Source organism: Siphateles boraxobius, unplaced genomic scaffold (genome assembly GCF_051911475.1).
Source record: "Siphateles boraxobius isolate OS27281-9 unplaced genomic scaffold, OSU_SipBor_1 25, whole genome shotgun sequence".
Taxonomy (NCBI): domain Eukaryota; kingdom Metazoa; phylum Chordata; class Actinopteri; order Cypriniformes; family Leuciscidae; genus Siphateles; species Siphateles boraxobius.
Genome location: NW_027508866.1, coordinates 3,088,971 through 3,115,137, shown reverse-complemented (window position 1 = coordinate 3,115,137; position 26,167 = coordinate 3,088,971). Strand labels below are relative to the sequence as shown.

The 26,167-nt window shown below is 44.5% G+C and overlaps 12 non-coding genes across 12 annotated transcripts; 8 read left to right on the top strand and 4 right to left on the bottom strand.

Moving 5' to 3' along the window:
* Positions 1-7,040: 7,040 nt before the first annotated feature.
* trnap-cgg (transfer RNA proline (anticodon CGG)) lies at positions 7,041-7,112 on the top strand. The gene has a single exon. It is a non-coding gene; the product is annotated as a tRNA-Pro (tRNA).
* Positions 7,113-15,742: 8,630 nt separating this feature from the next.
* trnar-ccg (transfer RNA arginine (anticodon CCG)) lies at positions 15,743-15,815 on the bottom strand. Its single transcript has one exon. It is a non-coding gene; the product is annotated as a tRNA-Arg (tRNA).
* Positions 15,816-15,975: 160 nt separating this feature from the next.
* trnap-ugg (transfer RNA proline (anticodon UGG)) lies at positions 15,976-16,047 on the top strand. Its single transcript has one exon. It is a non-coding gene; the product is annotated as a tRNA-Pro (tRNA).
* Positions 16,048-19,163: 3,116 nt separating this feature from the next.
* trnap-ugg (transfer RNA proline (anticodon UGG)) lies at positions 19,164-19,235 on the top strand. Its single transcript has one exon. It is a non-coding gene; the product is annotated as a tRNA-Pro (tRNA).
* Positions 19,236-20,815: 1,580 nt separating this feature from the next.
* On the bottom strand, positions 20,816-20,888 carry trnaq-cug (transfer RNA glutamine (anticodon CUG)). The gene has a single exon. It is a non-coding gene; the product is annotated as a tRNA-Gln (tRNA).
* A 160-nt stretch (positions 20,889-21,048) lies between these two features.
* trnap-ugg (transfer RNA proline (anticodon UGG)) lies at positions 21,049-21,120 on the top strand. Its single transcript has one exon. It is a non-coding gene; the product is annotated as a tRNA-Pro (tRNA).
* Positions 21,121-22,701: 1,581 nt separating this feature from the next.
* On the bottom strand, positions 22,702-22,774 carry trnar-ccg (transfer RNA arginine (anticodon CCG)). The gene has a single exon. It is a non-coding gene; the product is annotated as a tRNA-Arg (tRNA).
* Positions 22,775-23,324: 550 nt separating this feature from the next.
* trnap-cgg (transfer RNA proline (anticodon CGG)) lies at positions 23,325-23,396 on the top strand. The gene has a single exon. It is a non-coding gene; the product is annotated as a tRNA-Pro (tRNA).
* A 200-nt stretch (positions 23,397-23,596) lies between these two features.
* Positions 23,597-23,697, top strand: trnap-cgg (transfer RNA proline (anticodon CGG)). Its single transcript has 2 exons — positions 23,597-23,632; positions 23,662-23,697. It is a non-coding gene; the product is annotated as a tRNA-Pro (tRNA).
* A 1,462-nt stretch (positions 23,698-25,159) lies between these two features.
* On the bottom strand, positions 25,160-25,232 carry trnar-ccg (transfer RNA arginine (anticodon CCG)). The gene has a single exon. It is a non-coding gene; the product is annotated as a tRNA-Arg (tRNA).
* Positions 25,233-25,392: 160 nt separating this feature from the next.
* trnap-ugg (transfer RNA proline (anticodon UGG)) lies at positions 25,393-25,464 on the top strand. The gene has a single exon. It is a non-coding gene; the product is annotated as a tRNA-Pro (tRNA).
* Positions 25,465-25,782: 318 nt separating this feature from the next.
* On the top strand, positions 25,783-25,854 carry trnap-cgg (transfer RNA proline (anticodon CGG)). Its single transcript has one exon. It is a non-coding gene; the product is annotated as a tRNA-Pro (tRNA).
* Positions 25,855-26,167: the final 313 nt, after the last annotated feature.

Here is a 26,167-nt window from a genome sequence, read left to right as displayed (position 1 = left end):
CAAGCGCTTATTTCCTTGCACAGAACGAACCCAGAATCGCTGCCTGCCAGGGAGTGTGGCTCCCTAACGACAAACGCTTTCTATTAAAACTAGTGCCTTCCCATTCTGTAAGAGGCCAGCATTCAGTGTGAAGGGTTGGTCAAAATCCCCTTGCCTCTTCAAATACATCTATAATCATATCCTTTTGAATGCTTATATACTTCCTTTATAAAAATCAATAATCAAATATATTCATTATCACATAATAATTTTTATATTCTTTGTGCTTGTGAAATTATATTGTCTTAAATGCATGTGATGTAATTAACCAGTTTCTTTTAGGTGCATTCCAATCTTACTTTGAGATTGCACGCAGTACACGCAGGACACGAAGGCCACGTAACCCACAAGGCCGTTTGTCTCTTTCTCTGGTATCAGTAGAGGGTCCTAAAGGCAGCGTGGACACATATGATTCTTCGCTGGACATATGGTCAAGCTATATTGAGCGTTACTATATCGAACTTTAATTGTTGTATTAAAATGTATTCTTTCCAGTATATTTCCTTCCTTCAGAGTAAATGCCAGTGATCTGTTTTTCTCCCAAATGAGTGAATGTTTTAGCATTATGTTTTGGTATACTTAACTGATAATAAGGAGCTCAGACTCTCTTCAGCCTTGATGGGAGCTGTTATTTGCTAGTGTCTGTTATGTGTGTGTGTGTGTGCGTATGACATTCTATGTAGGTTCTGGACGTTCGGACCAGACACCCCGGCGCCCTTCTCTAACCTGCGAGGCCACCACAGACCTAAATCTAATGAGTGGACGACAACTATCTTGACTAATGGCGATAGGCACCCCTATCTCCTCACATGTGTTAAATTGTTTAGGCTCTTAATGTTTCTTAGCCAATGAGAATCATTCAACCTGTCAGCAATGACGTAGCTTAGACCTTGGAAATGGTATAACTGCTGTGATCTTTGTAACTGTAAGGGGGGCGGCCTACGAACTCCTGTGCAAGTATTGAAGCTGACTTCTGCTGATGAAACTGCAAACTATCTTCAGTAAATATTTTCTCTAATTTTTTATAATTCTGACTCTGGGTCTTCATTCTTCATATCTGGTTCTGGGTCTTTAACTGTACACCCCTTACAGTTTGGTGGAGGATGCGGCGGGCAATCATTCCGTGGTGATATCTCTGGCAAATCAACACACAAGGTAGTAAGCTTTTATTAATTGTTAGGGCTGTCTGACTGGAAGAGATTTTGAAGGAGAGCGGGAGAGCCTTCACTCCGATGAGGCGAGTGAAGGAGTAAGTAGCCTTCACTCCGATGAGGCGAGTGAAGGAGTAAGTTGTAGGCCTACTGCTGAGAGGATAAGAAGTCGCTGAGAGCGTCGTTAAGGGTAACGGCAGCAGACAGCGCAAGCGAAGCGTGCTCTGTGGGGGCCCCGCTGGCAATAATGGTGTAGCACCACCCCAGCAGAGTACGTCCCTGGACGGGAGGTCCAGTGACACCGTAAACCTGCTCAATCTCTTCCGTCTCAGATAGGGGATCCCCGAATTTAGTGAATCAGGCAGTTAGGGATACTAACAAAAATAGGGTTGTTTGCCAGGGATGCATCAGGAACGATCCCGAGAGAAAAAAAAAAAGAAAAAAAAAAGTTGTGACTCAAATTGGCATGGACCAGTATATGTAACTGTGATTTTGGAGTATACTCTGCAGTTTCATCACGGAGAAGCCAAGCTGTGTTGTTCAAAGATCGCCGCCTCCATTTCTGCAATGACTTCAGGTGAGTTTGAACTGTTATTAAGATATGGCAGACAAACTGAGTAACTTGATCAGTAACCTGAACAGTCCTGAAACTAATAGTGAGACAGAAAAGAGCGAACGCTGTAAGCAGCTGTGCTCTGAAGCCCTCACTTCAGAGAAATTTGCAGAAATTATTAAGTAAATGGTTGTCTTGATAAGTTTTGCTTCTGTTTGGAAATTTAAACAACAACTTGACTGGCTACAAACAAACAAAGAAACTGAAAAATTAAAATGTTTAGCCTTGTATTGCTTACGATGATTACAAAAAGCAAGTATATTAAATTATGGGTCGAAGATCATTTCCTTGGACAAGTGTGACTAAAGTTAAACAGACACTTTGTGAAAAAAACTTAGAATATTTTGCAGCTTATGAAAATTAATGTTCAGCCAATAATAATGATGAAGATTATGATTGGGCTATTATGATTAAATCAGCCACTGGTGGACGGTAAAAGAATACAGAGAACTGCTTAATCAGTGGCTCTGTTTGCATTCCTGAATGGGACACACACTGATTCAAGGGTGTGCAGTAAGTTGGAGCCGAGAGTGTTTTAATGGTGGTCATCAGGACCATTTAATACGTAAATGCCCACCGAGAAGGTGTTTAAAATGTGATAAAATGACAACACATTTTTGGTAATAATATTGGTTTGAAAGTAGATCAGTGTTTAAATGATGACAGTGACATTTTTCGTCTGAGAAATAAGAGATAAAAAGGTCAAAAGATTGAAGTCTTAAAGTGAATCCTTTTGAAGAAAATATCTATAATAGTAATTTCTATAATAGTAATTTTTATAAGTGAATTGATGAATACAGGTTGATGTAAAATTAATGACTCCAACAGATGTGAGTTGCAAAATATATCAAAGTAACTAAAAGGATGATTGTGTTGTAATTAAACATTTTAAAAAGGTTTTAGATGATATATAGAGACTAATCTCACAGATGATTTACAATAACTGCAAAAGTATCACAAGCAGAGAGTGCTTGCCTCGTCAAACTTATAGTGTGAATCCTAATTGGAGATTGATAAACTCCAAGAGAAAACTAAAGTCAAATATTAAACTATGGTTGAGAACTTGACAATTAAAATTGAGATTGAGAAATGTGAAACGTTATTGAGAACTAGAATAATTATTTTTTATGTAAGAACAATTAAGCAGAAGCAGTACTGGATTAACAGTTGCTAAATGCTGATTAAACAAACAGCTTGAAAAGTTGACCATGAAAGAACTAGAAGCTGATGTTTTGCTTTCAAAAGATAAGGTTGTTATTGGCTGTAATGAAACAGTTTGCTTATCTGAATCTGATGTGTGCTGTGACTGAAACTGCCAGTGCAACAGACTCAATCTGAGTGGAAATTTGTAATGCCTAAATTTCCTGATGTTTGGGCAAAAGACAAATATAAATAATATGTTTATTTGAAACTGTATGTAATATCTGGCAAAGATGCCTTAAGCTGGGATAGAGTTAAAAGATGGTAGATAAAGTTAGACGTTCATGAGAGTGCAGTGTACCAGTCCCTCTCTCATTCAATGTCTCTCTCTCATTCAATGTCAGCTAAAAGCTGTTACCTGAGTCGGTGTCATAAGTGATAAGCTATTTGTAGTGACATCTTTGATTAGGTTATTTTAGGACCAGTAACTTCTTTGTCTGATCTTAGTCCCCACCATGAAACGGGGGCGGGGCCGACGGAAATGTACACTGAATGTACGGTTGTGATGTAAATCCACTGAGTAGCTAGGTTGCTGCTTTTAAGATGGTAAATGGATTTAAGTGATTAAATACTGTTGTTATTAACCTGTCTCCCTGTGTTACAACTATTAGGCAGTCCAAATGGCCCTGGTGACTCTTGATTGTGTCTTTCCTGAGCTCCAGAGAACAACAGATTTTGTTGAAGAAAATGGTCAAAGATTATTGTAACGAATTTAATATTACATTTTATATAAGTTACAGTCTTAGAAATTTATTTATAGTGAGAGAGACTGCTTGAGCGGAGGAAGGGATGGTAACTGTGTCTGTCTTTCTGTCATCGGCCTGCTAGAGCAAGCTGAAGCAAAATAATGATAATGAAACAAAACAACCCAGCTGACCTCGTTAAATTCTAATGAATAATGAACAGGCATGCTTTGAAACTGGTTAAGAGACCATGTAAAATTAGGTAGAAGCTACAGGAAAATGGGAAGTTTAAAATCTTATTTAAAATTTAAATCTTTTAGCAATAATATAAAGAAAAATGAACATTGAAAATGAACAGTTAACATATGTGTGTCTAGTATGAGTGCGTGTGATGGTGACAGCACTTTATGTCTTGTATGTATTAGTTTGGGGTACTATTATTTCCTGATTTTGAGGATATTGTGTCATTAACCTCTGGAATTAGTGTTTTATCATTACAGATGGGTTAAGTGAAATGACCAACTTTAAAAAAGTTGATAATTCTAAGTCAATCTGATGAAAAGACAATGCAGAACATGGGACGAGCTTTAATTGGAGTGGTTCTCCAGCTCTGTCTGCTATTGGTAATTATGAATGCTTTTGTCATTTATGATATTGAACTGAATTACTCTCTGGATTAGTATTTTATATAAAATGGAATTGTAAAGAAGATTGCCGTCCATTCTGGGGTAAAACTCTTGTCTAAATTCAACTGAGGGTCTAAATTTAAATAGACAACTAGGTGGGATCATAAGGATAAACGTAGGAAAAATATATATATATATATGTATATATAGACTTGACGGCAGAGAGACAAAGTGACACATTGGTTAAGTCACTATCCAAATTATCCAGAGTGAGCTCCCTCATTTTTATTGAAAGGCCGGAGGGCGAACAAAGGAGGAGTGAATATAACTTCTAAAAAGAAAAGGTTTTATTTCTCAATCCATTAAATGTATGTATGACATTAGATGTCTAAGAAAACTACAATTTAATAAAGGTAAAAAGAGAAAGCAGCTATATGGCTGTGGGCTGGGATCTGAGTAACATAATATTTTGGTTTCTGTAAAACTGTAAAGATAAGTGGAATGAGACAAATACTGTGAGAAGTAGTTATAATGAAAAATAAAGTTGAAGTTAATGATAAGAAAACAAGAGTATTGAAGAATTAATAAAATACCATGATTTCCCTAACGAGGGAACTTTAAGTGTCACTAGGCTGACAGTGGTGAGAGACTCGGATGCAGAAGGAACTGGCATGTAGGGCAAGATGGAAGAAATATAGTAGAAAAAAAATGTATGTTATGAAAATACAATTTCTGATAGAATTTATGGAAGTCAAATTAAGTTTAAATGGTATGGAAAAGTGAGTTTCATTCAAGACATTGTATGATTGACAGGGATTCAAGTGATATAAGGATAAGGAATGAACAAAAGCTTTATTAAGCAGAATGGGGAACAATCCTATATTTTAGTGGTAAAATAATGACTGAAATTATGATGTGAATTTGTTTTATTTTATTTCTATTTTTGAAACAAACAAAAAAGGGTATAAGATGTTATACAATTAAAATGGTACATGCTATGTGACTGTAAACTGAAGGATGATTTCAGTAAAGACTTAAAGTGCTTACATCGATTATTATGGGCCTTAATTATTAATATTTTATTTGTTTGTTGTTTATTTTTAGTTAGACAACCATTGTGTTTTGAACCTAAAGGGTCTATAAAAGGGGTAGTGAAAATAATGGATTGACCATCCAACTTTGTTTATAATAAAAGGATTTGGAAATCATAATTTTATTTTAAAAAAAATTAAAAAAAAAAAAAAAACCTAGTGCTTATATTCTGGTATTCATGATTATAGACAATGTCTTTATTTAGGATCTGAGTAGTGACTGTGGATCTAGCCCATGCTAGGAATACAGCAATAGTGCTTGCCTATTTAGCCTGGCTTCCAGAGAATAAATATGTACTTGTTTCGTAATCAGTTATGTGTTTTATAAAAATTTTAACCTGACTGATAAACTGAGGAAGAATGACATTGATGTCCTGTTGTGAGCGTAAGGTGGGAGAGCCTCTTAATGGGGACTGGAATCTTTAGTATCCAGCATGTCCGTGACGAGGTGAAGAGACAAGTGTGACCCGTCAGGGGAGCATGCGTCACCACTCCTCCCTTCCGGAGTGACCTCACTGGTTAGACCAGACGTGGCGGTATTGGACCCCACATTGGTCTAAAACGGGGGACTGAAGGGTTGGTCAAAATCCCTTGCCTCTTCAAATACATCTATAATCAAAATCCCTTGCCTCTTCAAATACATCTATAATCATATCCTATAATATATTCCTTTATAAAAATCAATAATCAAATATATTCATTATCACATAATAATTTTTATATTCTTTGTGCTTGTGAAATTATATTGTCTTAAATGCATGTGATGTAAGTAACCAGTTTCTTTTAGGTGCATTCCAATCTTACTTTGAGATTGCACGCAGTACACGCAGGACACGAAGGCCACGTAACCCACAAGGCCGTTTGTCTCTTTCTCTGGTATCAGTAGAGGGTCCTAAAGGCAGCGTGGACACATATGATTCTTCGCTGGACATATGGTCAAGCTATATTGAGCGTTACTATATCGAACTTTAATTGTTGTATTAAAATGTATTCTTTCCAGTATATTTCCTTCCTTCGGAGTAAATGCCAGTGATTTTCTCCCAAATGAGTGAATGTTTTAGCATTATGTTTTGGTATACTTAACTGATAATAAGGAGCTCAGACTCTCTTCAGCCTTGATGGGAGCTGTTATTTGCTAGTGTCTGTTATGTGTGTGTGTGTGTGCGTATGACATTCTATGTAGGTTCTGGACGTTCGGACCAGACACCCCGGCGCCCTTCTCTAACCTGCGAGGCCACCACAGACCTAAATCTAATGAGTGGACGACAACTATCTTGACTAATGGCGATAGGCACCCCTATCTCCTCACATGTGTTAAATTGTTTAGGCTCTTAATGTTTCTTAGCCAATGAGAATCATTCAACCTGTAAGCAATGACGTAGCTTAGACCTTGGAAATGGTATAACTGCTGTGATCTTTGTAACTGTAAGGGGGGCGGCCTATGAACTCCTGTGCGAGTATTGAAGCTGACTTCTGCTGATGAAACTGCAAACTATCTTCAGTAAATAATTTCTCTAATTTTTTATAATTCTGACACTGGGTCTTCATTCTTCATATCTGGTTCTGGGTCTTTAACTGTACACCCCTTACAAGTGACTCTACAAGGGTACGCAAGTAGCCGAATCTATTGTCAGTCAGGCTCGTTGGTCTAGGGGTATGATTCTCGCTTCGGGTGCGAGAGGTCCCGGGTTCAAATCCCGGACGAGCCCAGCAGTTTCAGAACAAGCAGCCAGTCAGATGACAAGCATTTATTTCCTGCACAGAACGTACTCTGAATCGCTGCCTCCCAGAGAGTACGGCTCCTTAACGACAAACGCTCTTATTAAAACTAGTCCCTGTTCATTCTGTTTGAGGCCAGCGTTCGGTGACTGTACAAGTGTACGCAAGTAGCCCCATCCAGCGTCAGGCAGGCTCGTTGGTCTAGGGGTATGATTCTCGCTTCGGGTGCTAGAGATCCTGGCTTCAAATCCCGGATTTCAGTTTATAGTCTGGCCATCTACTGCAACCCACATAGTACTTGACGTCACGTTCTGCAGCATCAGAGGCTGATGCTTTGGCAAAATTGAACTATTTCGCAGGTCTGTAGATGCTGTAGTGGGATTCAAAGCATTTTAAATCGCTCTTAACTGAATTACCGTGGCTCTTTTGCAGAAACGCTAAGCACGGGTATACTTGTTGTTCTGTGGAGTTTCTTTGAACAACTTTTCATTGACTTTTTGCAGCATCGGCTTAGAGCAAGCGCAACAAGCACGCCCTAGTAACAGCCTCCCTAGGTGGGAGGCTGATGCCTTTTAGTTCAAAGTCAAGCCTACGGCATAGCCTATATGCGGCTGTTTACATTTAGAGCCCGCCGTTAGGCCACTGGGCCTTGTCTGGAGTTCTTTTTCCTTTGATCAGTAATTTGGCTTCAAGGGGTTTCTAACGCTCAAACAACTACACTTTCGTATCTCGACGCCAGGTCGTGTTCCGTCTTTGAGATGGGCTTCACTGAATTTGTGGCGCCCTCCCGAAAGACTTAATGTAAAAGAGGCTCGTTGGTCTAGGGGTATGAATCTCGCTTTGGGTGCGAGAGGTCCCGGGTTCAGCTACGAGACTTGGCCCACAAAGCTTATGTCAAGCAAAAAATTGTGTCCAAAAACACTGTAAAAAACCACACCATCTTCCCTGTCTCCGAACACTATTCAGAGCTGACTCTAGAGGGCGCCCCACAACACCACAGACCTTTGTACAGAGAGTCAAGACAGTTCCAAGCCAGCAGAGGGCAGTACAACCGCAATGGTTCTCGACCGAAGCACCAGAGCGGACGCTCTGAAAGATTCTGGGACCGGCAACACCCATCCAACAACCCAAGGGGTGGAGCCACCTGGGAAGCCAGCCGGCGACCCAGAAAAAGCCGATCCCCATTGTCCGGAGCATCAAGCCCAGAAAGCCAGCATCGGAACCCCTCTCAACATGCCACTGGTAAGCCCAAGTCTGAGCCCACATCAGATCAAAACAGTGCAGCCACGTCAGAGAGGGCAGAGATCCTGAAGGTGCTGAAAGAGCTTCTTTACAGAAAACTCGCAAGAAAGACAAACCACACATCTTATGTCTAAGCATAAGAACTGAAACCAACGCCCGGTCTGTCTACCAACTGACTGAGCCAAGCACCCCGAACACTGCTCCTCAGCCAAAGACCACAGAGCTAACTGTCATATCACAAGGTGACAGCATCACCCAAGCTCCACAGCTGACAGCTGCACACCCTGAATGAGACAGCACACTTCCTCATATCAGGTACCACTATCCCAAGGTACCAGAAAATGCTGTTTTGGCTATCTACACCCGCAGACAGCCACACAAACCCGGTCCTAACCACCCATTGATCGTCACACCTGCCCCAATGACAACATTCCTGGGCAACCTGGTCGAAAAGGGGGTGGGCCGGTAACTCCTCCTGAACATCACGTTGGAAAAGCAAGTGAGCAGGGAACACACAGCATCACATCTTACGGTGATCTCATCTCACCTTTTCAAAAAGACTCCAATTTCAAGCTAAGAGACAAGATCGAACTCTTACACCTCAAACTTGTGAACTGAACGTGCAGTCATACAGCCAAAATGACATCAGGCTTGAACAGTTAGCTCACATTCACCTGACAATTGATTGTATGAGTCTGATCCACCCAATGCACACCTAAAAAATGAACACTCAGCCATCAGTGTCTCACTATTCAATGCTCGCATTAAGACACACCAGACCTTCCTTCTGCCAGCAAGCGCACCCGTTTTCCTTTAAACACGTACCCATCAACCATGGTTACGGCCAAAGGTGTCTGCGCTTTGAACCTGAACTGGAACCACCGGTGTCTGACCCATTACTTCCTGGTCCTTCCGGACCCGCCCCATGATGTCTACATTGAAGTAGACATCCTGACTCACCTCAAGGCTCATGTGGACATCATTAATGAGGTAGTGTGGGCCCCATTGACTTTACAGCCCCCTGTTGTTCCAACCAACACTGAGAACCTCCTGTCAGGTCAGACCATTCCAGAGGTTGGCACCCTAATCAACGAACAGGACACTGCTATACCAGCTTACACCAAAGGGGTCGCCGTCCAGCTCAACATGCATTGTGGTCAAACCCTAAACCACACGCTGGGCTTCTTTCAACCTTCACCCGAATGTGTTGAACTTGGACTCACGCTGGAAGCCATACCCCTTACTGAAGTGTCATCGCGTGTAGTCTACATCCTTTTCAACAACTGCGTGGCGATGGACACCACCATTCCAAAAGTCTATCGGGTGGGATGGCTAGTGAGCCATGACTTCCATGACTTTGAACTCACACTACCAATCATTGGGCCCATCCCATCTTCAATGATACCCGAAGGGAGCACAAACCACACAGTGTTCACAGCACCCTTCAAACTCATCTCCGTCACTTCGGTCATGCCAATGGACAAAGACCAGGTATGCAGAACAGCACTGACAGAGGACCAACACCTTGCAGTATACACAGTCTCCAGACAGCTTGCTTGCAGGACTGACGACACTGCTGCACCTCTGCCTGCCAACACGACAGACGACACACCAACATAGGAGCCGTTCCCAGGATTTGAGTCTCAAGTTCAGCAAATTCTAAAAGACGCTGACGCAATTAAAAATGATGCAGATCTACAAAGACTCAGACAAGTCCTTTACAAGTTCAAAGCATCCTTTGCCAAAGACTCTTTAGATTGTGGTCTCACCGAACTCCACACTGTGCGCATCCCAACGCACCCTAATGCTCCTCCCACTTTTGTCAGGCAGTACAAGATCCCCATCGCTTCACACGAACCGGTGTGAGAGATCATCGTATCCAGGCTTGAAAAAGGTGTCATCCGTCCATGCAACAGCACCCATTCTGCCCCCATCTGGCCCGTCCTCAAACCAAACGGCAAGTGGCGACCCACCAATGACTGCAGGAAACTGAATCAACAGGTGCCACTGTCCCGATGGCCCATGACCCAGCTGGAGCAAGGAATACCCAGAATCAGAGGAGCCACAATCTTCTCAACACTTGATGTGGCCTCTGGATTCTGGACCATACCTGTGCATCCTGAAGACCAGCACTAGCTAGCATTCACGTTCGGCAACCGACAAGTCACTTTCACCAGGTACCCGTTAGGCTATGCCAACTCACCTACTGAGTTCAACATCTTCCTGAACAAAGCATGCCCAGATGCCAGAATGAGAGGTAACCTTATCTACGTTGATGATGCTCTCATGAAAAGCACAACAGTGGCTGACCACCTGAAAGAGATAGACTGTTTTGAACCAATTATCCACTGCCGGCGCCAAGAACGCCCTCCACAAAGGACAGTGGTGTCGAACCAAAGTCAACTATGTGGCCCCACTCATCGGATCACAAGGCATCGAACCGCAGTCCAGCCGTATTCAAGCTGTTCAAAACATCAAGCCACCCACCAACATCTCAAGCTACAAGCTTTCTATGGGTGCGCAATTACTCACGGCAGCTCAGCAAAAGCTACTCAGACATTGCGAAACCTCTAACTGCCCTTCTGAAAACTGACTGCCCATTTGTATGGACAGAAATTAAAGACAATACCTTGAATGAGCTAAAACGACACTTATGCACAGCTACATGTCTGGCTTACTCTGACCCACAAAAAGAGTTCTATCTAGAAGCTGGGTTCTCCAACCACTGTCTCAGTGCTGGCCTGTACCAAAGGCATGATCAAGACAAAGGAGTCGTTACATATGCCAGCAAGACACTTCTCTCACCAGAAACTAAATTCTCAGACTGTGAAAAAGCTCTGCTCTGCACTGTATGGGCCATCCAGAGATTCTCCAACTACATTGGAGCCCATTGGAGCCAGTGCATCCGAGATGGCGTGGTCACCAATTCATGCATAACCACATGGTTAATGGCCCTCCAGGGGTGCAATGTTGAGGCACGTTATGCTCAAAATCACAAGTCTGCGCTAGGCCACGGCCTGGCAGCCTGCCAAAACTGCTCTGATAACACACCAGCTGCGACGGTGGATGTAGAAAAACCCCAACAACAACAACTGACCTGTCACAGGTACTTTAAAGAGAATGCGTGTCAAGGTATGCCCACAGCCTACATCGATGGATGTTCCTACCACCATGAGGGCACCCGTCAATCAGGTGCGGGCATGCTGTAGGTAAATGACATACCGTGGGCCCGACATACAAGTTGGGCCCGCAGTCATCACAATATGCTGAGGTAGCAGCCATCCTCATAACGCTGCACATCGCGTTGACGCATAACATCAAAGAACTCCTTATGGGCACAGACTTTAACTATGCCAGACTCAGTTTCCCATACCAACTTCCAGACCGGAAACAAAATGGCTGTAAGACTTCAAACCACATGCCTGTCGCACACCAACACCGGTTCCAGGCTTGCGATTACATCACAAGAAAAAACAACATGATTGTCTACTGGAAAAAGGTGAAAGGACACTCAAGGCAACCGGGCCTTGACAAAGACTTGAATGACCAAACCCATACCCTCACCAAGCCTGGCGCACTAAACGACTAGCTGTGGTCACTTCAAACCTGCCCACCCACCCTGAAGTTTGAAGTGATTACACACAGCATAAGAACTTTACAACCTAAACTGTCTACCTCACAGCAGTTTATGCTAGCTCCGCTGTTTACAAACACAAACATAACGAACATGCGGGCTTCTGACACAATAAAGACTTTGCTTCACCACCTCTCAGACCCCTCCAACCAACCCTTGACTGCCGTCTACACTCACTGACAACCAGTTACTCAGAACACGGCATGACACCAAGCACATGCTGCGTGCACAGAGCTACATTCTATTTGTGCACCGTCTGACACCACAACGCAAAGACGTGTAATGCAACGGCGCAAAGGGGGGTTAAGGCCAATGTACGTCCATGACGCATCATGCGCTGCAAACCACAGCACCAGAGCCACTGACAATACACAGAGGCAAGCGACATGCCAGCAGTAAGATGTGGCAAAACATGGGCCTAGGCAAGCTAAACCTATTTGCCACCCATGAAATAAAGAGACTGCCTTGTCCAACCAAAGACAACCCTCGCTGGCTTTTTCCTCCCCTTTCTTTCTCTCTCTCCCTGTTGTCTGTAACAGGTTGCTGCTGTGGTTCGCCATGCCGTGCTGTCAGCCATCCAGAGGACAGCTGCCACCGAGAGAACAACTGAGACTCCTGATCACCGACTGCAGGACCTACACCCATCAAGCGCATGTTCGACTCATCCAGCCCCACAAGGCCTACAGAGCACACTACCCCAGCACCGTAGCCCAATACGGCTGGGCAAGTGCCCGATGGACAGAGGACTCCCTCTCTCACGCCAAGGCCAAGGTCGAACACATGTCCAACCAACTTGGGAAAGTGACTGTTACACAATCAGGACTCTTAAGCACCAACTAACACTCAAAACGGTTCCTGGGAGCGTTGCTCGGACCCCTAGCTGCCGCCAGAACTCTGTTCGACACTGGTATGCCAAGTGTCCACACAGCAAACATAGCCACTGTGAAACAGCATGTGGTTGAAATTCAGACTGAACATTCACAGCTAAAAGAGCAACTCACCACGCAGAGTGCATCTTTGCAAACCATCGGCAAGACATTGAGAGGAACGTGGTCATTCTCAACACTCACAGCATCCTGCTGAATCAGACCAGGAACTGCATGAAACCGCTGTTTACTGTCTTCCAGAATGACTTTGCCCAAACTCAGCTGGTTACAGCCCTGATAACAGACATGCTTTGGGAGGTTAACTCCTCAAAAGACAGCCCAGCCACGGGTAGAATCCCACCGTAGTTGAAACCCTTAAGCCTTGTGCTAACTATGCTGGTCTCCGCATATGATCTGGCATTGTACCATCTTCCGAGCAAAGAGTACCAGACAGCACTGGAACTCCCATCCTTCAAGAACTACAACTTCACCTTAGATCCAGAACTGGAACTCTGGATCGAGGAAAGGGGGTCCCAATTCATTGACATTGCTCCGGTCAACACAGCCATCCAAGCACTGTCTCGACTTCCCGTTCTGAACACTTCATCTGCGGTCCTAGGACCTCAGCCGACATTGTGCTGTGCATCTCTACAGGTAATCAGCCACACTCTGACACTATGAGTGGCATTCATTCTGTACAGAAGACTCCACCAGATGCGACACAGCCGAACTCACGAAAGCCGTGCCTGAAGGTCTCAGACGGAATCCCCGGAAAGGGGTGCCAAGTCAGAGACCACGCCAAACCTCATCGAGCTGAATCCTCAGCTTTAAGATCCACCTGCCATCCTACCATCAGGTTCCACCTGCTACCCTACTACCATGGTCCACCTGCTACATGACCATCAGGATTCACCTGCCAGTCGGCCATTGTGATGATTGTCGTCCGATGATGTTCACACAGGGACTTCATCCGACGAAAAGGGGGAATATGTAGCGACTGACCGAATCCTGTTTTCCTTTCACTACTGAACAAATATGAACACATATATGTTTAATTCACAAAACCTTGAATCATGTGAAATGGTGCCCCAATGTCTGCCAGCAGGTCATTGATTAACTCCATTTATGACGCATTGCGCAATCAAGAAACAGGTCCCCGTTGTTCTCAAACCCTCACGTGGTGCACACCAGGGATGGACAATATACCCTAAGGATACACACACACACACACCACACATACCCGCACACAAACGTCCTTTGTGTGCAACTTAGGATAGGAATGTCCTTAATGTATATAACACAGAATTGTATCTAACCTTCCTGTATGCATGCATATCTAATTAGTTTTGTCCTATTCTATAGATGTAATCGGAGACTGGTCTGTAACTTCAAATCTTAAGTGTATTTCTAAAGAAAGATTACCTAACAGTATCTTCTTCTGTAACTCTCCCTCTTGCTAGGTCATAAAACTTTATGACCCCCAAAAGGAATTCCAAGGGAATCACAGCTCCCACTTGAATTCTGATAAAGAAAGAGGAATAGACTCTGCAATCTTATATTTTCTATAAGTATAACCACTTAAGAAATGTATAAACATGAATTTGATCTTTCCTAGGTCATAGTAGCTGGTATTATGGCTTTATAGTCATGTGAGTGAACATTAAATGTGTGTAATTCTGCATATGAATGTAACTTTATGTTTCTTCTACTCTTTCCGGCCATTCTTGGTACCTGTTTGACCGTCTTGTTTTGACTAAACAAGTCATACATAGGATATTACAGTAAAATGTATTGTTCTGTGTGTACAATCTTTCTGGCTAGAAATGACAAAATGTTATACCATCTTAAATTATCCTGACAAGACAAAGAAGAACTTTTCCCGCTGGAGATGCTCTAAGATGATTGGTTCACATACGCGAAGCAGGCGTGAACCCCTCCTCTCTATAAGAGACTGACAAGTTTCTAAGAGAGCACTTTCCCTGTGAGAGGTTTCCGGTCCCATGGCTCCTTAGGGAGCTTTACACCGCGTTTCTTTTCTTTTCCTTTCTTTACTAAGTTTTATTTTCATTCTTCGCCTCTCCCTCCCGATGAACCCACATAGTACTTGACGTCACGTTCTGCAGCATGAGAGGCTGATGCTTTGGCAAAATTGAACTTTTTTCGCAGGTCTGTAGATGCTGTAGTGGGATTCAAAGCATTTTAAATCGCTCTTAACTGAATTACCGTGGCTCTTTTGCAGAAACGCTAAGCACGGGTATACTTGTTGTTCTGTGGAGTTTCTTTGAACAACTTTTCATTGACTTTTTGCAGCATCGGCTTAGAGCAAGCGCAACAAGCACGCCTTAGTAACAGCCTTCCTTGGTGGGAGGCTGATGCCTTATAGTTCAAAGTCAAGCCTACGGCATAGCCTATATGCGGCTGTTTACATTTAGAGCCCGCCATTTCTGTTCCATGTGTTTTTCTCCAATTACACAGCCATTTTGGTTATATGGACAAAACAAACGTATCAATGATGTTTTTCGATGACTAGATTAATTTAAAGTTCATGACTCTTTCCCACCTGTTTTGTGTGTAGTCTGCCTCTCTGCTTTCGTACGCAAAGCCTTCGTCGTAGGTCCAGTGCAAAAGCAAGAAGTGGCCTTTTCCCCTTAGGCCACTGGGCCTCTTGCGCACAGTGCTTTGTGTAATTTCAGCCTGAAAGGGCACATGCACGGGCAGGCAAGAATGATTCACTGACAGTCTGACGCACACAAAACCCCACCACAGCTATCCGAAGTTTGTCCGTTCTATGCTAACTCAGATCTTGCGGTCATTATTGCTTTGAACAAACCATCCTTGAATTTGTCGAACATCCAACTTAAATATAGCCCATTAAAGACGACCCAGATGGGACTTGAACTCACAATCTCCAGCTCCGGAGGCTGATGCCTTATCCATTAGGCCACTGGGCCTTGTCTGGAGTTTTTTTTCCTTTGATCAGTAATTTGGCTTCAAGGGGTTTCTAACGCTTAAACAGCTACACTTTCGTATCTCGACGCCAGGTCGTGTTCCGTCTTTGAGATTTGCTTCACTGAATTTGTGGCGCCCTCCCGAAAGACTTAATGTAAAAGAGGCTCGTTGGTCTAGGGGTATGATTCTCGCTTTGGGTGCGAGAGGTCCCGGGTTCAAATCCCGGATGAGCCCGGGGATTTCAGACCAAGCAGCGAGAGCAACAAGGTTGGATCCTTCCTTTTGCAGCACTAAGCCAAACTCAAAATTGTCATGTTTTTGAAACCCTTACTACTGCTTGTGTTCATCTGTACTACAACATAGCCAAGATTCAGCCAGATGACAAGCGCTTATTTCATTGCACAGAACGAACTCAGAATCGCTGCCTGCCAGGGAGTGTGGCTCCCTAACGACAAACGCTTTCTATTAAAACTAGTGCCTTCCCATTCTGTAAGAGGCCAGCATTCAGTGACTCTACAAGTGTACGCAAGTAGCCGAATCTACGAAAGCAGAGAGGAAGACTACACACAAAACAGGTGGGAAAGAGTCATGAACTTTAAATTAATCTAGTCATCGAAAAACATCATTGATACGTTTGTTTTGTCCTAGGGTCCTAGGGTCCCGAGTTCAAATCCCGGACGAGCCCAGCAGTTTCAGAACAAGCAGCCAGTCAGATGACAAGCGTTTATTTCCTGCACAGAACGTACTCTGAATCGCTGCCTGCCAGAGAGTACGGCTCCCTAACGACAAACGCTCTTATTAAAACTAGTCCCTGCTCATTCTGTTTGAGGCCAGCGTTCGGTGACTGTACAAGTGTACGCAAGTAGCCCCATCCAGCGTCAGGCAGGCTCGTTGGTCTAGTGGTATGATTCTCGCTTCGGGTGCTAGAGAGCCCGGCTTCAAATCCCGGACGAGCCCTCTCACCTTTAGTATGAGTTCAAGGGTTCTCTGACTCTGTATGCAATTGCATGTGATACCACAGGATTTTTTTTTTCTTTTTTTAAGCTGGGTGATAAAACAAATTGTGCTCTTCTTGGTGTATGAAAGGCATTGTTTTCCCTTAGAAGTTGACAGAGAAGAAAGCTCATTCTGACGGAGAAGAAAGCTCATTCAGAAACTCAAGCCCGCTTGAATGAGTCAGTCAGAAACTAGACTTGCTGAAGTTCTCTCTGGAGCTGAGACTCAGTGAGTTGCCCAAAAATCACCCGAAGGGCAATCTGATTATGGAGGAGTTAGCCATGTTGTCCTCCCCACCTCTCAGCCCCCGCCAAAGCATTTATTTTTCTTTATCAACAACTTCATAGTCTGGCCATTTACTGCAACCCACATAGTACTTGACGTCACGTTCTGCAGCATCAGAGGCTGATGCTTTGGCAAAATTGAACTTTTTTCGCAGGTCTGTAGATGCTGTAGTGGGATTCAAAGCATTTTAAATCGCTCTTAACTGAATTACCGTGGCTCTTTTGCAGAAACGCTAAGCACGGGTATACTTGTTGTTCTGTGGAGTTTCTTTGAACAACTTTTCATTGACTTTTTGCAGCATCGGCTTAGAGCAAGCGCAACAAGCACGCCCTAGTAACAGCCTCCCTAGGTGGGAGGCTGATGCCTTTTAGTTCAAAGTCAAGCCTACGGCATAGCCTTTATGCAGCTGTTTACATTTAGAGCCCGCCATTTCTGTTCCATGTATTTTTCTCCAATTACACAGCCATTTTGGTTATGTGGACAAAACAAACGTATCAATGATGTTTTTCGAAGACTAGATTAATTTAAAGTTCACGACTCTTTCCCACCTGTTTTGTGTGTAGTCTGCCTCTCTGCTTTCGTACGCAAAGCCTTCGTCGTAGGTCCAGTGCAAAAGCAAGAAGTGGCCTTTTCCCGGACGAGCCCTCTCACCTTTAGTATGAGTTCAAGGGTTCTCTGACTCTGTATGCAATTGCATGTGATACCACAGGATTTTCTTTTTCTTTTTTTAAGCTGGGTGATAAAACAAATTGTGCTCTTCTTGGTGTATGAAAGGCATTGTTTTCCCTTAGAAGTTGACAGAGAAGAAAGCTCATTCTGACGGAGAAGAAAGCTCATTCAGAAGCTCAAGCCCGCTTGAATGAGTCCAGTCAGAAGCTAGACTTGCTGAAGTTCTCTCTGGAGCTGAGACTCAGTGAGTTGCCCAAAAATCACCCGAAGGGCAATCTGATTATGGATAAGTTAGCCATGTTGTCCTCCCCACCTCTCAGCCCCCGCCAAAGCATTTACTTTTCTTTATCAACAACTTCATAGTCTGGCCATTTACTGCAACCCACATAGTACTTGACGTCACGTTCTGCAGCATCAGAGGCTGATGCTTTGGCAAAATTGAACTTTTTTCGCAGGTCTGTAGATGCTGTAGTGGGATTCAAAGCATTTTAAATCGCTCTTAACTGAATTACCGTGGCTCTTTTGCAGAAACGCTAAGCACGGGTATACTTGTTGTTCTGTGGAGTTTCTTTGAACAACTTTTCATTGACTTTTTGCAGCATCGGCTTAGAGCAAGCGCAACAAGCACGCCCTAGTAACAGCCTCCCTAGATGGGAGGCTGATGCCTTTTAGTTCAAAGTCAAGCCTACGGCATAGCCTATATGCGGCTGTTTACATTTAGAGCCCGCCATTTCTGTTCCATGTGTTTTTCTCCAATTACACAGCCATTTTGGTTATATGGACAAAACAAACGTATGAATGATGTTTTTCGATGACTAGATTAATTTAAAGTTCATGACTCTTTCCCACCTGTTTTGTGTGTAGTCTGCCTCTCTGCTTTCGTACGCAAAGCCTTCGTCGTAGGTCCAGTGCAAAAGCAAGAAGGGGCCTTTTCCCCTTAGGCCACTGGGCCTCTTGCGCACAGTGCTTTGTGTAATTTCAGCCTGAAAGGGCACATGCACGGGCAGGCAAGAATGATTCACTGACAGTCTGACGCACACAAAACCCCACCACAGCTATCCGAAGTTTGTCCGTTCTATGCTAACTCAGATCTTGCGGTCATTATTGCTTTGAACAAACCATCCTTGAATTTGTCGAACATCCAACTTAAATATAGCCCATTAAAGACTACCCAGGTGGGACTTGAACTCACAATCTCCAGCTCCGGAGGCTGATGCCTTATCCATTAGGCCACTGGGCCTTGTCTGGAGTTCTTTTTCCTTTGATCAGTAATTTGGCCTCAAGGGGTTTCTAACGCTCAAACAACTACACTTTCGTATCTCGACGCCAGGTCGTGTTCCGTCTTTGAGATGGGCTTCACTGAATTTGTGGCGCCCTACCGAAAGACTTAATGTAAAAGAGGCTCGTTGGTCTAGGGGTATGATTCTCGTTTTGGGTGCGAGTGGTCCCGGGTTCAAATCCCGGACGAGCCCGGGGATTTCAGACCAAGCAGCGAGAGCAACAAGGTTGGATCCTTCCTTTTGCAGCACTGAGCCAAACTCAAAACTGTCATGTTTTTGAAACCCTTACTACTGCTTGTGTTCATCTGTACTACAACATAGCCAAGATTCAGCCAGGTGACAAGCGCTTATTTCCTTGCACAGAACGAACTCAGAATCGCTGCCTGCCAGGGAGTGTGGCTCCCTAACGACAAACGCTTTCTATTAAAACTAGTGCCTTCCCATTCTGTAAGAGGCCAGCATTCAGTGACTCTACAAGTGTACGCAAGTAGCCAAATCTATTGTCAGTCAGGCTCGTTGGTCTAGGGGTATGATTCTCGCTTTGGGTGCTAGAGATCCCGGCTTCAAATCCCGGACGAGCCCTCTCACCTTTAGTATGAGTTCAAGGGTTCTCTGACTCTGTATGCAATTGCATGTGATACCACAGGATTTTTTTTTGCTTTTTTTAAGCTGGGTGATAAAACAAATTGTGCTCTTCTTGGTGTATGAAAGGCATTGTTTTCCCTTAGAAGTTGACAGAGAAGAAAGCTCATTCTGACGGAGAAGAAAGCTCATTCAGAAGCTCAAGCCCGCTTGAATGAGTCAGTCAGAAACTAGACTTGCTGAAGTTCTCTCTGGAGCTGAGACTCAGTGAGTTGCCCAAAAATCACCCGAAGGGCAATCTGATTATGGAGGAGTTAGCCATGTTGTCCTCCCCACCTCTCAGCCCCCGCCAAAGCATTTACTTTTCTTTATCAACAACTTCATAGTCTGGCCATTTACTGCAACCCACATAGTACTTGACGTCACGTTCTGCAGCATCAGAGGCTGATGCTTTGGCAAAATTGAACTTTTTTCGCAGGTCTGTAGATGCTGTAGTGGGATTCAAAGCATTTTAAATCGCTCTTAACTGAATTACCGTGGCTCTTTTGCAGAAACGCTAAACACGGGTATACTTGTTGTTCTGTGGAGTTTCTTTGAATAACTTTTCATTGACTTTTTGCAGCATCGGCTTAGAGCAAGCGCAACAAGCACGCCCTAGTAACAGCCTCCCTAGGTGGGAGGCTGATGCCTTTTAGTTCAAAGTCAAGCCTACGGCATAGCCTATATGCGGCTGTTTACATTTAGAGCCCGCCATTTCTGTTCCATGTGTTTTTCTCCGATTACACAGCCATTTTGGTTATATGGACAAAACAAACGTATGAATGATGTTTTTCGATGACTAGATTAATTTAAAGTTCATGACTCTTTCCCACCTGTTTTGTGTGCAGTCTGCCTCTCTGCTTTCGTACGCAAAGCCTTCGTCGTAGGTCCAGTGCAAAAGCAAAAAGTGGCCTTTTCCCCTTAGGCCACTGGGCCTCTTGCGCACAGTGCTTTGTGTAATTTCAGCCTGAAAGGGCACATGCACGGGCAGGCAAGAATGATTCACTGACAGTCTGACGCACACAAAACCCCACCACAGCTATTCGAAGTTTGTCCGTTCTATGCTAAATCAGATCTTGCGGTCATTATTGCTTTGAACAAACCATCCTTGAATTTGTCGAACATCCAACTTAAATATAGCCCATTAAAGACGACCCAGGTGGGACTTGAACTCACAATCTCCAGCTCCAGAGGCTGATGCCTTATCCATTAGGCCACTGGGCCTTGTCTGGAGTTCTTTTTCCTTTGATCAGTAATTTGGCTTCAAGGGGTTTCTAACGCTCAAACAACTACACTTTCGTATCTCGACGCCAGGTCGTGTTCCGTCTTTGAGATGGGCTTCACTGAATTTGTGGCGCCCTCCCGAAAGACTTAATGTAAAAGAGGCTCGTTGGTCTAGGGGTATGAATCTCGCTTTGGGTGCGAGAGGTCCCGGGCTCAAATCCCGGACGAGCCCGGGGATTTCAGACCAAGCAGCGAGAGCAACAAGGTTGGATCCTTCCTTTTGCAGCACTGAGCCAAACTCAAAACTGTCATGTTTTTGAAACCCTTACTACTGCTTTGTGTTCATCTGTACTACAACATAGCCAAGATTCAGCCAGATGACAAGCGCTTATTTCCTTGCACAGAACGAACTCAGAATCGCTGCCTGCCAGGGAGTGTGGCTCCCTAACGACAAACGCTTTCTATTAAAACTAGTGCCTACCCATTCTGTAAGAGGCCAGCATTCAGTGACTCTACAAGTGTACGCAAGTAGCCGAATCTATTGTCAGTCAGGCTCGTTGGTCTAGGGGTATGATTCTCGCTTCGGGTGCTAGAGATCCCGGCTTCAAATCCCGGACGAGCCCTCTCACCTTTAGTATGAGTTCAAGGGTTCTCTGACTCTGTATGCAATTGTATGTGATACCAGAGGATTTTTTTTTGCTTTTTTTAAGCTGGGTGATAAAACAAATTGTGCTCTTCTTGGTGTATGAAAGGCATTGTTTTCCCTTAGAAGTTGACAGAGAAGAAAGCTCATTCTGACGGAGAAGAAAGCTCATTCAGAAGCTCAAGCCCGCTTGAATGAGTCAGTCAGAAACTAGACTTGCTGAAGTTCTCTCTGGAGCTGAGACTCAGTGAGTTGCCCAAAAATCACCCGAAGGGCAATCTGATTATGGAGGAGTTAGCCATGTTGTCCTCCCCACCTCTCAGCCCCCGCCAAAGCATTTACTTTTCTTTATCAACAACTTCATAGTCTGGCCATTTACTGCAACCCACATAGTACTTGACGTCACGTTCTGCAGCATCAGAGGCTGATGCTTTGGCAAAATTGAACTTTTTTCGCAGGTCTGTAGATGCTGTAGTGGGATTCAAAGCATTTTAAATCGCTCTTAACTGAATTACCGTGGCTCTTTTGCAGAAACGCTAAGCACGGGTATACTTGTTGTTCTGTGGAGTTTCTTTGAACAACTTTTCATTGACTTTTTGAAGCATCAGCTTAGAGCAAGCGCAACAAGCACGCCCTAGTAACAGCCTCCCTAGGTGGGAGGCTGATGCCTTTTAGTTCAAAGTCAAGCCTACGGCATAGCCTATATGCGGCTGTTTACATTTAGAGCCCGCCATTTCTGTTCCATGTGTTTTTCTCCAATTACACAGCCATTTTGGTTATATGGACAAAACAAACGTATGAATGATGTTTTTCGATGACTAGATTAATTTAAAGTTCATGACTCTTTCCCACCTGTTTTGTGTGCAGTCTGCCTCTCTGCTTTCGTACGCAAAGCCTTCGTCGTAGGTCCAGTGCAAAAGCAAGAAGTGGCCTTTTCCCCTTAGGCCACTGGGCCTCTTGCGCACAGTGCTTTGTGTAATTTCAGCCTGAAAGGGCACATGCACAGGCAGGCAAGAATGATTCACTGACAGTCTGATGCACACAAAACCCCACCACAGCTATTCGAAGTTTGTCCGTTCTATGCTAACTCAGATCTTGCGGTCATTATTGCTTTGAACAAACCATCCTTGAATTTGTCGAACATCCAACTTAAATATAGCCCATTAAAGACGACCCAGGTGGGACTTGAACTCACAATCTCCAGCTCCGGAGGCTGATGCCTTATCCATTAGGCCACTGGGCCTTGTCTGGAGTTCTTTTTCCTTTGATCAGTAATTTGGCTTCAAGGGGTTTCTAACGCTCAAACAGCTACACTTTCGTATCTCGACGCCAGGTCGTGTTCCGTCTTTGAGATGGGCTTCACTGAATTTGTGGCGCCCTCCCGAAAGACTTAATGTAAAAGAGGCTCGTTGGTCTAGGGGTATGATTCTCGCTTTGGGTGCGAGAGGTCCCGGGTTCAAATAACGGACGAGGCCGGGGATTTCAGACCAAGCAGCTAGAGCAACAAGGTTGGATCCTTGATTTTGCAGCAATGAGCCAAACTCAAAACTGTCATGTTTTTGAAACCCTTACTACTGCTTGTGTTCATCTGTACTACAACATAGCCAAGATTCAGCCAGATGACAAGCGCTTATTTCCTTGCACAGAACGAACTCAGAATCGCTGCCTGCCAGGGAGTGTGGCTCCCTAACGACAAACGCTTTCTATTAAAACTAGTGCCTTCCCATTCTGTAAGAGGCCAGCATTCAGTGACTCTACAACTGTACGCAAGTAGCCGAATCTATTGTCAGTCAGGCTCGTTGGTCTAGGGGTATGATTCTCGCTTCGGGTGCGAGAGGTCCCGGGTTCAAATCCCGGACGAGCCCAGCAGTTTCAGAACAAGCAGCCAGTCAGATGACAAGCGTTTATTTCCTGCACAGAATGTACTCTGAATCGCTGCCTGCCAGAGAGTACAGCTCCCTAACGACAAACGCTCTTATTAAAACTAGTCCCTGCTCATTCTGTTTGAGGCCAGCGTTCGGTGACTGTACAAGTGTACGCAAGTAGCCCCATCCAGCGTCAGGCAGGCTCGTTGGTCTAGTGGTATGATTCTCGCTTCGGGTGCTAGAGATCCCGGCTTCAAATCCCGGGTGCGAGAGGTCCCGGGTTCAAATCCCGGACGAGCCCAGCAGTTTCAGAACAAGCAGCCAGTCAGATGACAGGCGTTTATTTCCTGCACAGAATGTACTCTGAATCGCTGCCTGCCAGAGAGTACGGCTCCCTAACGACAAACGCTCTTATTAAAACTAGTCCCTGCTCATTCTGTTTGAGGCCAGCGTTCGGTGACTGTACAAGTGTATGCAAGTAGCCCCATCCAGCGTCAGGCAGGCTCGTTGGTCTAGTGGTATGATTCTCGCTTCGGGTGCTAGAGATCCCGGCTTCAAATCCCGGACGAGCCCTCTCACCTTTAGTATGAGTTCAAGGGTTCTCTGACTCTGTATGCAATTGCATGTGATACCACAGGATTTTTTTTTTCTTTTTTTAAGCTGGGTGATAAAACAAATTGTGCTCTTCTTGGTGTATGAAAGGCATTGTTTTCCCTTAGAAGTTGACAGAGAAGAAAGCTCATTCTGACGGAGAAGAAAGCTCATTCAGAAGCTCAAGCCCGCTTGAATGAGTCAGTCAGAAACTAGACTTGCTGAAGTTCTCTCTGGAGCTGAGACTCAGTGAGTTGCCCAAAAATCACCCGAAGGGCAATCTGATTATGGAGGAGTTAGCCATGTTGTCCTCCCCACCTCTCAGCCCTTGCCAAAGCATTTACTTTTCTTTATCAACAACTTCATAGTCTGGCCATTTACTGCAACCCACATAGTACTTGACGTCACGTTCTGCAGCATCAGAGGCTGATGCTTTGGCAAAATTGAACTTTTTTCGCAGGTCTGTAGATGCTGTAGTGGGATTCAAAGCATTTTAAATCGCTCTTAACTGAATTACCGTGGCTCTTTTGCAGAAACGCTAAACACGGGTATACTTGTTGTTCTGTGGAGTTTCTTTGAATAACTTTTCATTGACTTTTTGCAGCATCGGCTTAGAGCAAGCGCAACAAGCACGCCCTAGTAACAGCCTCCCTAGGTGGGAGGCTGATGCCTTTTAGTTCAAAGTCAAGCCTACGGCATAGCCTATATGCGGCTGTTTACATTTAGAGCCCGCCATTTCTGTTCCATGTGTTTTTCTCCAATTACACAGCCATTTTGGTTATATGGACAAAACAAACGTATCAATGATGTTTTTCGATGACTAGATTAATTTAAAGTTCATGACTCTTTCCCACCTGTTTTGTGTGTAGTCTGCCTCTCTGCTTTCGTACGCAAAGCCTTCGTCGTAGGTCCAGTGCAAAAGCAAGAAGTGGCCTTTTCCCCTTAGGCCACTGGGCCTCTTGCGCACAGTGCTTTGTGTAATTTCAGCCTGAAAGGGCACATGCACGGGCAGGCAAGAATGATTCACTGACAGTCTGACGCACACAAAACCCCACCACAGCTATCCGAAGTTTGTCCGTTCTATGCTAACTCAGATCTTGCGGTCATTATTGCTTTGAACAAACCATCCTTGAATTTGTCGAACATCCAACTTAAATATAGCCCATTAAAGATGACCCAGGTGGTACTTGAACCCACAATCTCCAGCTCCGGAGGCTGATGCCTTATCCATTAGGCCACTGGGCCTTGTCTGGAGTTCTTTTTCCTTTGATCAGTAATTTGGCTTCAAGGGGTTTCTAACGCTCAAACAGCTACACTTTCGTATCTCGACGCCAGGTCGTGTTCCGTCTTTGAGATGGGCTTCACTGAATTTGTGGCGCCCTCCCGAAAGATTTAATGTAAAAGAGGCTCGTTGGTCTAGGGGTATGATTCTCGCTTTGGGTGCGAGAGGTCCCGGGTTCAAATCCCGGACGAGCCCGGGGATTTCACACCAAGCAGCTAGAGCAACAAGGTTGGATCCTTCCTTTTGCAGCACTGAGCCAAACTCAAAACTGTCATGTTTTTGAAACCCTTACTACTGCTTGTGTTCATCTGTACTACAACATAGCCAAGATTCAGCCAGATGACAAGCGCTTATTTCCTTGCACAGAACGAACTCAGAATCGCTGCCTGCCAGGGAGTGTGGCTCCCTAACGACAAACGCTTTCTATTAAAACTAGTGCCTTCCCATTCTGTAAGAGGCCAGCATTCAGTGACTCTACAACTGTACGCAAGTAGCCGAATCTATTGTCAGTCAGGCTCGTTGGTCTAGGGGTATGATTCTCGCTTCGGGTGCGAGAGGTCCCGGGTTCAAATCCCGGACGAGCCCAGCAGTTTCAGAACAAGCAGCCAGTCAGATGACAAGCGTTTATTTCCTGCACAGAATGTACTCTGAATCGCTGCCTGCCAGAGAGTACGGCTCCCTAACGACAAACGCTCTTATTAAAACTAGTCCCTGCTCATTCTGTTTGAGGCCAGCGTTCGGTGACTGTACAAGTGTACGCAAGTAGCCCCATCCAGCGTCAGGCAGGCTCGTTGGTCTAGTGGTATGATTCTCGCTTCGGGTGCTAGAGATCCCGGCTTCAAATCCCGGACGAGCCCTCTCACCTTTAGTATGAGTTCAAGGGTTCTCTGACTCTGTA